Raw genomic sequence first — 9,599 nt, forward strand, 5'->3', positions numbered from 1 at the left:
ACCACTAGGCCATCAGGGAACTCAAGAGTGCTTCTTTTAAAGTTGAAAATCTGACTAGGTCACCATTTCCCTTCCACTTTTAATAGCTCCCATCTCCCGTTGCCTGTGTTTTGGATGGCTCCTCCAAACTCGCCATAGTGATACCCGATGTCCCAAGATCTGGCCTTGCCTGTTCTCCTGTGTCATCACCCGTCTCTGCCCTCTCCCCTCCAAACGCACACACTCAAAGTGCACCCCCGCCACTAGTGCCTGAACCTACCAAGTTCTGAGTTGTCACCCTGCCCCACCCATCCCTTGCTCTTCCTGGCAGAGTCCTACTCACCTTCCCAGCTAAGGGCTCTGCTCTCTCTCCAGGCCGACTCCATCATTCCTCACTCTGCACACCTTCAGCATCTTAGCTGCCTGTGGATCCGTCCTCCTCAGAGACTAACCATGACCTCTCTGTGTCCCTCCTGGCCCATGGAAAGCCTTTAAAGCACCACGTGAAGGAATGAATGCTTCTTGGGGAAGATAAATTCCTGAGTCTAATGAAAATGATTTACTATTTTTTAATTATTATAAATTAAATAAGACTGCAATGAGATCCAGCCAGTCCATCCTAAAGGAAATCAGCCCTGAATATTCACTGGAAGGACTGATGCTGAAGCTGAAGGTCCAATGCTTTGGCCACCTAATTTGAAGAACTGACTCATAGGACAAGACCCTGATGCTGGGAAAGATTGAAGGCAGGAGGAGAAGGGGACAACAGAGGATGAGATGATTGGATGGCATCACCAACTTGTTGGACACGAGTTTGAGCAAGCTCCAGGAGTTGGTGATGGACAGGGTATCCTAGCGTGTTGCAGTCCATGGGGTCGCAAAGAGTCAGACACCACTGAGCGACTGAACTGAACTGAACTGAACTGAATTATTATAAAATTATTTAATAATGGCCATTTATTATTTTTCAATGTTTATTTATTTATTCGGCAGAGTCAGGACTTTATTGCAGCACAGGGGATCGTCATTGCATGATTTGAGTTCTTTCATTGTGGTGCTTGGACTCTATAATTGCAGCATGAGCTTAGCTGCTACATGACATGTGGGATCTTAGTTCTCCAATCAGGGATCAAACCCATGACTTCTGCATTGCAAGGTGGATTCTTAACCACTGGACCACCAGGGAAGTTCCTAGCTTATTATTAATAGCCCTTGCTCACACGTATCACCGAGCACTTCTGTGCCGGCATCATGCACAGGATCTGCATTCATCCTCAAGGCAACCCTGTGGAGTGTCTACTACTGTCATGAGCCCTTTAGAGGAGAGATGGCAGAGGCTCAGTGACAGTGAGCTGCTTGCTCAGGGTCATACAGCTGGAAAGAAGCAGAACTGGTATTCAAAGCCAGGTTTATCTGAGTCTGGAAGCTAAGCTGCAGACTTCTACTGCCTGCACCTCAGCTGCCCAGAATCCTGAAGTGGAGGGCAGCGAATGCTTAGGCAGCACTGAGAGGGAGGTGCCTGTCCCCCACTGCCTAAACAGCTGCTTGCATTTCCTTACGTAATCAGCCGCGAAGTCCTAAGTAAGCAGACTCAGGTCCCTCGTCCCTGACTGTCACACGGGCAATTGAGGCCCTCGGAGCATGAACTATATGATGAGACAACACAACTCCAGAACGACGTGGCTCTTCAAAGTTCAGCCCAGCAAAGATGCCTCCTTTTGGAATGAGAGGGGCCTCAGTGGTGGGGTCAGCGGCCCCTTCTTCATTATCCAGAACAGACTCCGTTGAGCCAGGCTCCCCAAAGACACCCCCCAGCCTCAGAGCAGATTGGCCCTGTCCCGCTGTCCCCCTTGGGCTGCAGGGAACCACCCTGTGCCTCCAACAGGCTGTGGCATTGTCTACAGGCAGAAGAAGGGCTGAGACAACCCCTGAAAGCCCTTCTTCAGCACCAGGATTCCATGCACCTAGGAAAGATGTATTAGTCAGCTATGACCATGATAACACCACATAACAGACTGCCCCCCAAATTCAGTGGCATAAAATACTACACATTTATTTCTTGCAAGAATTCTGGTGTCTGGGGTTTGGCTGTTCAGGACTGGGCTTGGCTGGCAGGACTCCAAGCTGATGGTTACTCCTTTTGTCCCTGTTTCTTGCATCTTTGGACTGTGTGCTGCTACTGCTGCTACTGCTGCTGCTGCTGCTAAGTCGCTTCAGTCATGTCCGACTCTGTGCGACCCCACAGATGGCAGCCCACCAGGCTCTGCCGTCCCTGGGATTTTCCAGGCAAGAACACTGGAGTGGGTTGCCATTTCCTCCTCCAGGACTGTGTGCCACTTGAGGCTTATTATTCTGATGAAAAGGCCCAATTGTGCAAGCACATTTCAAGCCTCTTTGTGTGTGTCATTTGCTAAAATCTCATTGGCTCAGACAAATCCCATGGCTAAGCCCCGAATCAGGACTTGAGGAAGTAGACCCACTCCCCATAGGCTGGAGCAGGGGCATGGCTGTGTCATATTATTGCAAAGCCCAGAAGAAGAGACGATAATTCTGTCTACCGAGCAGGGAGAGAGTGGTCCAGAGTCCGAAGGGGAAAGGGCCCGAGAGGTCACAGGCACAGAAACTGAGGCCCCGGGAGGGGATGGGACGTACCCACGTCACACAGCAGACGCCAGGCAGAGCTGGGTACCCAGGGTTCTGGTTTAGTTCTGCCTCTCGGGAAAAACTGGTAGAAGGGGGCAAGAGGAGAGGGGGGAGACAGAGGAACAAATGGACTTAGCATTGAAGAGGATATCCTCTATCCTTGTACAGCCTCTTCTGGAATCTCAGGGCTATAGGGACGTCAAAAATGTCTAGTTGGGTACGCCCATCTGATGCCAGGAGTCAGGAAGGTGAAGACAGCGAAGATATGACACTGAAACCGCTGTTCCCATCCGGCGCTCAGGGCAGACATCATTCATTGATTATTGCTCTCTTTTTCCATGAGTGAGGGCTCAGATTCAGAACCACTCTCAGCTCAGATTCTGTTATAGCAGCCCAGACAGGCTTCCTGGAAGAGGTGAGATTTCAGCATCTTTTAAAATGGTGGGTGAATCACAGTGAGCAGAAGTGGGGAAAGTGTGATCTAGGTGTGGAGTTTGGGGGGATGTCTGGAGAGCATCCTGTGCTCAGTTCTGCACGTGGGCTGGAGGACCAGCCTCTCAGCTACTCTGCTGTCTCAGCACCTTCATAACAGGTGCTGGGCAAGGACAGAGGAGGGGATGGATTAAAGCAGGGCGAAATGTGGGTGGGAGAAGGAGGACGGGGAAGGCGACTGTGAGCAGAAATGGTCATCAGGTGAGAGGGGGGTGAGCTGGAGAAGGTGCCTGCCAGAGGTCTCTGCCCCTTCACCTCAGAATGTCAGGAGTTGAGCCCGGGAAAGGAGCCCAGGCCAACCTGCCAGGTTGTTGAGATAATGGAAGCTCAGGAAATTAATCATAGCGCTTGCTTCTCACGCTGTGTATCAGCCCCTTGCAGCAGCAGCTTTATCCATCTCCCCTGCTTTTGCCCTGCTGTCTTGAGGGTATATTGGGGGGAGGGGACAGGGAGACAGGGCCAGGCACCACCTCCTGGGTCACTCCCCACCACTCAAGAACCCTAGCGGCTCCCCATCACCCATGGCATGGTGGGCAGACTTTCAAAGGCATAGGAGCCATTATTTCCTAGGCGGAAATTCGTGACTACCAAAGCTGATGGTGATGGCTGTGAATCCTCCCTGTGCTGGGCCTGGATGCTTCCATGGAGCCTCAGGGCTCCACAGAATACAGTTTGAAAACCCCTAGGATGAAATCCACAAGTGCCTCCACCTGGCATTCAAAACCCTCTGCTCCCTGATGCCCACTATGTCTCAGATCTCCCTGGGACATGCCACTCAGTCCAAATCTGCCTTTAACCCCCCTGGCCCCTTTGCCACCCTCTTCTCTCCACCTGAAAGGTCCCCAACACATCTGGGCAGCTGTTGAATTCCCACTCATCCTTCAAGACCCTACGCTTCCATCCCTCCTCCTTCTTCTCCTCCTTCCCGCATTGCTTGTATAGGCATCTGACCCTTCTTCCCACGCCCGGGGAGCTCTGCTCTTCTGGGAAGCCTTACAGCACTTCCTACCTTTTAGCATGGTTATTTATGTACTTGTCTGGTCTCCCTGATAGCCAGCAAATTCCTTAAGGGCAGAAACCATCTTCTTTATCTCTGTCTCCCTGGCAGTTCCCAGCAGGGTCTTGAGCAGAGAAAGGACTGAATAAGTATTTATTTGTTGAATATCTTTATTGAGTGTTGGTTACGATACGGTACTAGGCAGTCAGGCTGCAGAGTGAAGGGCCCGCACCCTGCCCTCAGCAAGGCTTCGGTCTAAGAGAAAGCAGAGGACTTGCCTGGTGGTGCAGGGGTTAGCACTGCGGAGCAACTGAGCCCCGCGCCATGACTACTGAAGCCCGCGTGCCTAGAGCCCATGCTGCTCAACAAGAGAAACCACCTCAGTGAGAATCCTATGCACCGCAGCTGGAGGGTAGCCCCTGCTCACCGCAACTAGAGAAAGTCCACACACAGCAACCAAGACCAAGTGCAGCCTAAATAAATTATTTAGGAAAAAGTAAGAGAAAGCAAAATCTGTAAACAAACAGTACAGAGGAGAAAAGGTACAGAATGATGTAGGCAGGCGGATTCTTTACCACTGAGCTGTCAGGGAAGCCCATTATACCGTGACAGTCTTGAGTAAACCAAGACAGACTGGTACCCCTGTGCATTCTGCAGAAGGTGAATGGGAGCCCAGGTCTGTCCTTGCAGGCGGCGGTTCCCTGGTCCTTGAGTTTCTCCCATCTCCAACACACACACACTTTCCTCCCTCCCAACCAACTTATATGCAAGGCTTCCTGCCACCTAGCCCTAAAGATACTAGAGAGCTTGTAACTGAGTTTGGGAAACCAAGCCAAGACTCAAACAAAGCCTTTGGACAACTCCTCCTCCAGGTGCGGGATGCCCGGACTGACTTTGAACGTGCTCTGCTCCTGAGTAGGTTGTCTCACTCTCCCCTCCCTAAATGGAAACTCCCTGAGTGGGGTCTTGATCCCACGAGCCAGCTGTGCAGCCCCAGCAGAACTGTCCCCACCCCCAGAGATCAGGACTCACTTCCAAACCTCAAACCACTATGACACCTCCAAGACCTCAAACAAATAACTGCCCACCTCTAAGCCTTGGTTAAAATGGGGATCTGGGGGTCAGGAAAAAGGCTCCCATCTCAGGACTGCTGTCAAGACATCAGGGGTGGTTCTGTGGACCAGCAACAAAATCTAACCTTCATAATCATGCCTGAAGCTCCAATACTTTGGCCACCTGATGAGAAGAGGGAAAGATTGAGGGCAGGAGGAGAAGGGGATGACAGAGGATGAGATGGTTGGATGGCATCACTGACTCAGTAGACATGTGTTTGAGCAAACTGGGAGAGAGTGAAGGACAAGGAAGCCTGGCGTGCTGCAGTTCATGGGGTCACAGAGTCAGACACAACTTAGCGACTGAACAACAGCAATAATCATGCCCACCTGCAGTGCCAGTCTGGGAACACAGTTAAGTTGATTGCCTGGTCTCCAGCTTCCAGGCTCCAATGCTCCTTCTCAATGAGCTCAGGGAACTCAGAGGGGCCGGTGAGGCTTCACCCCAGCTGTGTGCGCCAGGGTAAGCCCCTTAGCCTCTCAGAGCTTTGGGTTCTTTCATAGGCAAAAGCAAGGATATTAGTCCCCAGGGTTATCAGTGAGGAATCTGGGACCCAGTCCAAGTGCCTGCTCTCCATAAGCAGCCTCTAAATATGAACCCCAAGCCCACCCTCCACCTCAGCGGAGGTGGGCAGGGGCCTGCTGTTGGCTGCAGCCCTGACCCCAGACCTGATGGAATAAGCTAGAACAGTGATGTGGTTCTCCAGCTTCCCCCAGAGTCTTCCCCGCGGGAGTGGCAGGGGGAGGGGAGTGCGGGGGTGAGGGTGTGGTGGGAAGGCCCAGCTCCAAACCCACCCCCACTCACCGCAGGCGCACTCAGGAACATGCTCACTCTCTCTTACACACACACACACACACACACACACTTTCTTTTTCTGTTGTTGGCGGCTAATTGTTTATTAGGAGATGCAGGCGGCTGCGCCAGTGGGAAGGCTCAGCTTGCTCCGCTATAATTAGGATAATGCACATTAGTCATTTAGTGTAACTCGGAGAGCAGCCCCCTCCCCCGGGCTCCCCTCCCCCACCGCTCCTGCCGCAGCTCGCTCAGCGCCCCACCCCGGGCTGGGCTGTACAGGTTTGCACAGATTCCTGTGGGGGGGGGGCGGTGTCCTGGGCCTGGGCCACCAGCCCCCAGCCTCTGTCCTATGCCCACCCCTCATCCCCTGCCCTCTGCTCACCTCCTCCACCCCCTGGCCACCCGCTCAGATGGAGTTACTTCCTCTCTCTCTCCCCCACCACTCTCCCCCCACCGCTGTTTCCTCTCCCTCTGTACCTCTCAGTCCCCCACCTCCTGCCATCCTTGCTTTATTTCAGCTCTTTCTCTTTCCCTCCCTGAGCCCTCCCTGGCAGTCTGACCAGTGGTCCGGTTAGATCGGTCAGTGAGTAGGTCAAGGCCGGGTTTCCATGCCCTTGGGGTGGGACCGGGCCTCCTGGGTGGGGTGACCTCCCTCAGGCTTGTTCCCTTAGAGGGTACCCCGTCCCCGCCCCGCTGCTGCCCACCCCTCTTCCTTGCCAGAGGCCCCTGGTACTTGCTTGCTCAAGGACTGAACTGGCAAAGGCAGCCCTTTTGTCTCGAAAAGGCCCTTCTCACATCAGTGAGGCTCCATTCCTCACTCACTCAGGGAGGGACTTCCTGAAGTGGAGGAAACCGGGCTGCAAGAGACGCATGTGTGTTTGGGGGTGAAGGTGGGGGCTCCCAGAGGGCTGAATCCCCATACAGCCTTTTGCGTCACTGAAAAGATGTCACATCCGGCCCACTAGGTGGGGCAGACTGAGGTCTGGGGCCGAGGTCGTGCCCTGGCCTTGCCGGTGCTCACTGGGGCCAGGGGTGAGGATGGGGCCCCTCCAGATTTTCAGAAATAATTAAAAGAGCTGTTCCCGGGGCGGGGGGGAGGTGACCAATGCTTGCCTGAAAATACAGGCCTCCTTGTCTTTAGGAGCCTGTTTTGAGCCTCTGGTCCTGATCGTGAGGTCACAGATGCAGACAGACTGAGAGACAGACACAAGAGCAGGCTCACGGAGCAGGCACTAGTGGGGGGAGCCACCTGCAGCCCAGGTTCACCATCTGAGTGGTCCATTTCTCAAGGTCCTTCCCCCCAGCAGGTCTGCATCCTCACCCCCCGGGCTACCCTTTCTCACCCTCCCTCTATGTCGTGGGTCCCAAGGCTCCACACCTCAGTGTCATGTATGAAAATGAAAAAGTCACTCAGTTGTGTCCGACTCTTTGTGACCCCCGTGGACTATGCAGTCCATGAAATTCTCCAGAATACTAGAGCGGGTAACCGTTCCCTTCTCCAGGGGATCCTCCTGACCCAGGGATCGATCAAACCAGGGTCTCCTGCATTGCAGGCAGATTCTTTACCAACTGAGCTACCAGGGAAGCAGCTTACAGGATTCTGTGAGAGCAGAAGCTGGAGGGGAAGGAGTGATCTCAGCCCAACCAGTCTCTTGGGACCAGGAGACATTTCCTCAGTCTCCTGTTAGGATTGCTTCTGTCTAGCATTGAGGCTCTGGGGCCGGTAAGAAGATGCTCCTGGGAGAAGCAGGGCAATAAGAACCCTGTTCCCTTGGGCCTGTGGCCTGCTTCACTGTGCACCCAGCAGGTCTTCCTTCCATCCTGGAGCCTCAGGTGCCCTCCTCCGTCATCTCCAGCACACAGGGGCTGTCCCAGGAGCACCTCCTTGGGGGCCCATGGCTGCCTGATCTTCTGGTGCCCTGGTCCTCTTTTGACTCTCAGGAAACATCCCTACCTCCCACCTTAGCTAAGTTTGGTTCCTTCTTTCATCCACCAGCATCTATTCCTTCCCTTCTCTCTTTTTCACCTGTGTCTTTCTGATTTCCTGCAGTATCTGGTCCAGTGGAAGGATGGATTTTAGGCTGTGAAAGCAAAAGGTCAGAAGAGGAGAGATGGCCAGGTCAGGATAGATGGCCCAGGATAGGGCCACCACAGTCATGGTTTCATTCATTCATGGCTCTGTGTAGGGTGCCAGGGAGAAAGAAAGCAACAGAGTACCCACCCTTAGTGGCACACAAGTCAGCCACCTGTCAAAGCATGAGACGATTAGTGTAGGGGTTCATGTATGGGGAAGGGGAGCCAGTTACTGAGTTTCCGCGAATCTCCATGCCCTGACTCAGGAGGCTGTGTATGGATCCATTTAATGACGAAGGTAGTAACACCCAAACAATAGCTAACATTTCAAGAGGGGTAACTGGGTGTTAGGCTTCCCAGGTAAAGAATTCATCTGCAATGCAGAAGATGTGGGTTTGATCCCTGGGTTGGGAAGATCCCCTGGAGAAGGAAATGGCAACCCACTCCAGTATTTCTTGCCTGGGAAATCCCATGGACAGAGGAGCCTGGCGGGCTACAGTCCATGGGATCGCGAAAGAGTCAGACACGATTTAGCAACTAAACAACAACAGCTGGGTGTCAGGCACTGTTGAAATGCTTTGCTTCTTATAACCCTAGCATTTAATTATCAAAGTAACCCTCTCAAAGAGGCATCTCTGACTTTCCTGGTGGTCCAGTGGTTAAGAATCCACCTGCCTATGCAGGGAACCCAGGTTCAATCCCTGGTCTGGGAAGATTACACATGCCACGGGGTAACTAGGCCCGTGGGTGACAACTACTAAGCCCATGCACCCTAGAGCCCAAACTCTGTGACAAGAGAAGCCACCTCAACAAGAAGCCCAAGTACCATAGCTAGAGAGTAGCCCCCACTCTCCACAAATAGAGGAAGCCCGTGTATAGCAACAAAGACCCAGCAGTTAAAAATTAATAAATATTTTTTTAAATAGTTAAACTTAAAAAAAGAGACCGCTATCACCTCATTTTGCAGTTTTGCAGTTTTTCAATGTGAAAGAGAAAATCACTCAGTTGTGTCTACTCTTTGCAACCCCATGAACTGTATAGTTCATGGATTTCTCTAGGCCAGAATCCTGGAGTGGGTAACATTTCCCTTCTCTTCTCCAGGGGATCTTCCCAACCCAGGGATCAAACCCAGGTCTCCTGCATTGCAGGCGGATTCTTTTTTTTTTTTTTTGAGATTTTAAATAAATTTATTTATTTTAGTTGGGGGCTAATTACTTTACAATATTGTAATAGTTTTTGCCATACATTGACATGAATCAGCCATGGGTTTACATGTGTTCCCCTTCCTGGACCCCCCACCCACCTCCCTCCCCATCCCATCCCTCTGGGTCATCCCATTGCCCCGGCCCTGAGCATTTGTCTCATGCATCGAACATGGAATGGTGTTCTGTTTCACATATGATAATATATATGTCTCACTGCTATTCTCCCAGAACGTCCCACCCTCACCTTCTCCCTCAGAGTCCATAAGACTGTTCTATGCATCTGTGTCTCTTATTCTGTCTCA

This window comes from Giraffa tippelskirchi, chromosome 3 (assembly GCF_054371585.1).
Source record: "Giraffa tippelskirchi isolate mGirTip1 chromosome 3, T2T-mGirTip1v1.2.pri, whole genome shotgun sequence".
NCBI lineage: Eukaryota > Metazoa > Chordata > Mammalia > Artiodactyla > Giraffidae > Giraffa > Giraffa tippelskirchi.